Source organism: Zalophus californianus, chromosome 3 (assembly GCF_009762305.2).
Source record: "Zalophus californianus isolate mZalCal1 chromosome 3, mZalCal1.pri.v2, whole genome shotgun sequence".
Taxonomy (NCBI): domain Eukaryota; kingdom Metazoa; phylum Chordata; class Mammalia; order Carnivora; family Otariidae; genus Zalophus; species Zalophus californianus.
The window spans coordinates 186,892,512-186,896,463 of record NC_045597.1 but is presented as its reverse complement, the minus strand read 5'-3'; the positions used below and the strand labels follow the sequence as shown (position 1 = coordinate 186,896,463).

Sequence of the window (3,952 nt, the reverse complement as noted above, 5' to 3'; positions counted from 1 at the left end):
TTCTGTCCCCATTCTTCCTGCCTTCCACTCAGGCCCTGGATCCAGCCTCTCTGCCCTGCCTTCTGCCTGTAAGCCCAGTGTCCCCAGTAAACCCAAGGCCTTGCCCTTCTGGACCTATTAAGTCACCGGAACCCTCTGCCTGGCTTTTCCCCAGAAGATGCTGCTCCCAGAGTTCAAGGCTGACTGGGGCACTGCCCGGGCACCTGCTACTGTGAAGATGGCCCCCCCTTATCTCTTCTCAGCCCTGTCGGTGGCCCCCCACCCCGAGCAGAATACAAAGTCCCAGGGGTCCGGCCGTCTATCCAGTGAGTCCTCGCTCCTGGGGCATGGCGAGTGACCCGGGGTGATTTGGCAGGCCTTGGAGCAGGTGCGGCCGGCTGGCACATCTCTGCGCAGGGCTGGTAGGCGAGGAGTGAGTGGCAGCAGGATACCAAGCGGCGAGATCCAAGGCACACCCAGGGTACCCAGACGTCATCCTCACCGATCACCTAATCCAGGAGCAAAGGCTCCGGGCTGCTTCCAGTGAGGTGAGGGCCTGCAAGGGACGTGATGCTAGCACCCTGGGCCAACACTGGGATCTGCGGCGATGTCCAACAGCTGTGGACAGAATCTTCTGGAGCAGCTGCTGCTTCGGGGGCACACACCACCCTGTTGCTTCCGACACCCCCCCTCCCGCCCCCCGCGCAGTCCCTGGCCCACCCAGCCTTCTGCCTTGGGCTGCACGGCTCTGTACACTCCCGCCAGTGGTGTGCTGGCATATGTAACAGCCAGCTCTCAGGGGGGCAGGGGTGAGCCCTGGGGGGCGTAGTGTTTCCCAGTTTCGGGGGTGCATGTATGCCCAGCACGGCCAATTCCGAGTGTCAACATGATGTCACAGAAAACGGAGTTGGGGAGAGATGCCCAGGAGCCATGATTTTATCATATTTCCCCCAAACAGATACAACAGATGTAAGTAACCTCCGGGACAGAGAGAGTAATTTGGAAGGGATGAGTTTTGAGTATTTATTACCTTTTTTATTTTTATTTTTTAAAGATTTTATTTATTTATTTGACAGAGACACAGCGAGAGCAGGAACACAAGCAGGGAGAATGGGAGAGGGAGAAGCAGGCTTCCTGCTGAGCAGGGAGCCTGATGTGGAACTCGATCCCAGGACCCTGGGATCATGACCTGAGCCGAAGGCAGATGCTTAACCGACTGAGCCACCCCGGCACTCCTTTATTACCTTTTAAAAATAGAATTTATTTAATTGTAAGTTTATATAATTTCAGTTTTGTTGATGGTTATGTTTTTTTTTTTTTTGACAGGAAGTAGGTTTTATTGGTGGGCATGAATATGGAGGGGGCAGTGCTGAGGTTCTCATGAGTGCAGAGCCCTCCACTTGTCCAAGGGGCCATGATTAGGGATGTATTTGACCCCACAGCCATCTGGGATAAGCCACTTTTCAGCCACATGTCTTCAAATTCATCTGCATTAAACTTAGTAAAGCCCCACTTCTTGGAGATGTGGATCTTCTGGCAGCCAGGGAACTTGAACTTGGCCCTGTGTAGGGCCTCAATCACATGCTCCTTGTTCTGCAGCTTGGTACGGATGGACATGATGACTTGGCCAATGTGGACCCTGGCTACTGTGCCCTGGGGCTTTCCAAAGGCACCCCGCATACCTGTCTGCAGCCTAGATTGGAGATAGCATGAGGTCAGACCTCAATATCCACTGGAAAGTGCTGTCTCCAAGGTCCCTTAGGGCAACCCATACAATCAACAGGCTGCATACACTCCCAAGGAGGCTACTGTTTGCAGCCATGGCACACTGGACCCCCATGGACAAAGAGCACAGTCGGCTTAATTGGCTGCAGAGATGGTTATGTTTAACAGCGCTCACAGAACTCATGAAAATTTAGCGATAGGCTCTTACGAGCGGGAACAAGCTGGCTCGGGGACACGACTGCCTCGGGCCCAGGGGCAGAGGAGTGCCCGTTGGAACCCCTGCTCCCCAGCAACCCCCAAGATCACTGCTCCGCGGCCTTCTCTCCGGCCTCCCCTCTGAGAGCTCATGCCCTGTCCCCTCTCCCTCTCCAGGGCATGCCCCGCCCCCTCCCCCCCCCCTCCCCGCCCCCGGCCCCAGCGCCTTCACAGCCTTTCCTGGGGCCAGACTGACCCCCGGCCCACACCTCGGGGGCTATAGCTCTCTGGAAGGTGCCTCAGCAGCCAGGCTCTTGCCCATGTCCCCCAGCTCGGACAGTGGTGATGGTCCCGTGCCGTGCTCTGCCCCCTCCAGAGTGCGTGTCACCTGTCCCCCTCCCAGGAGAGGGTCTCCTGCACCAGCTCCTCTTTCTCTCACCCCTTGTTCTGCCCTCATTTTCTTGTTTCTCTGGTCCCCTCCTCCGAGACCCCAACCACACTCCCCGTTCCTCCACTGACACCTTCAACAGGGCACTCTGTGTAGGTTGCCGGAGGCCTTTCTCTCAACCCCACCACCTCCTCCGGGAAGTCCGCCCGTCACTTCACTCTGGCACTGGTGCTCTGCCCTGATCTCTGGCCATCTGCAAAGGCTAGGAATCCTCCTTAGAAGATGGATAGCAACTCAAGGGGCAGAGGCATCCATTTTGTGTGGCTAAGCGGCCTGCAGGGGCCTGGAACCGTCACTAGGCCTTCCTGGAGTGCACGCCCAAGATAGTAGCCGGCAGAGGTAGAAGCTTATAAGATCTGACTTCCCCAAGGTCCCCGGTGACAAACCGTCTCTCCTGCCTCTCAGCTCCTGCCCTGGTGTGCCCCTTAGATAAGACCCCTGCAGAGCTTACCAATCCTTCCCCCTTCCCCCCGCCCCCCGCCCCCTCCTACCCCCCGCCGCTCTTTTTCATTTGGATTGACCAGCCTGGCCTTAACCCAGGAACCCTAGAAATACTCCACTGGCCCTTTCAAAGGCAGATGCCGGGGTGCTATGGCCCCCACTCCGCCCGCACCCTGCCATGAGCCCCCCGGGTGGCCTCTCGAGGTGTGAGGACCTGTGAGAGACAACCTTCCCTACTCCCCTTGCTCCTGCTGTTGGAGGCCCCACCGAGCAAAAGTGAGTCCAACAAAATCACAACAGTCCAGGTCCCAGCACAGAGCAGCCCTATGGGATGTTTGCCGAACTGAATCAAAATGTCACACCATGGTGGAAAAACCACCCTGAAAGATTTGGTTCTGGGGAGCGAGGTAAGTTCTGAATGCCTTCAGTGTGGTGCGTTGTCTGGGTCAGGCCCCAGGTCTGTTGTGTCCCTGTAGCCTCGTCTCTCTGCAAGGACCCGTGGCTTCGGTGGTGTGACATGCTTTGGCCAACGGGGGAAGAGTAAACACGACGCCGGTAGAAACCCGAGCAGCCCGGGGGCTTCATCTCTCTCTCTCTCAGGGCAGCTGGAGCCCTGAGACCACCAGGGAAGGAGCCCAGGCTAGCCGGCTGTGGGATGAGAGGCCTCATGGAGGAGAACTCGGGACCCAGCCAACAGCCAGCCGCCAGACACGAGCGAGGCCCTTGGCAGCCCTCTGACCACAGACGCACATCTGGGCCCAGCCAAACCCAACAGAAGTGCCCCATCGTGGAGCCACATCATTGTAAAGCTGATAAGTTGTTGTTTTAAGCAGCGACGCTTTGGCTGTAGTTTGTTATGCGCAAAGCAAAGCGAACCACTCCTTAGCACAATGCACCACAAACGGAGAGATGAAGATGGTCAGGCAGGCCGACCGGCCAGCCATCCAGCTGTGAGGCGGGGCTACTGGCACACTGGGAGGGCCCAGGAGGATCCCCTAGATCCTGGGCCAGGACAAGGGTAAGGCAAGTGAGGCATTCACCTGCACACAAAATGGAAGGCAGTATCCCCAAACTGAGGAATAAAGATAAATAATATTTTAATGCAATATTAGAGAAATCAAATTGGCAAACTATGGCTCATGAGCTGGCTACCCATTTCTGTAA

At 56.7% G+C, this 3,952-nt stretch overlaps 1 non-coding gene across 1 annotated transcript; it reads right to left on the bottom strand.

Moving 5' to 3' along the window:
• Positions 1-1,719: 1,719 nt before the first annotated feature.
• Positions 1,720-1,853, bottom strand: LOC113921183. Its single transcript, XR_003519579.1, has one exon. It is a non-coding gene; the product is annotated as a small nucleolar RNA SNORA70 (small nucleolar RNA).
• Between the last annotated feature and the right edge of the window lie 2,099 nt (positions 1,854-3,952).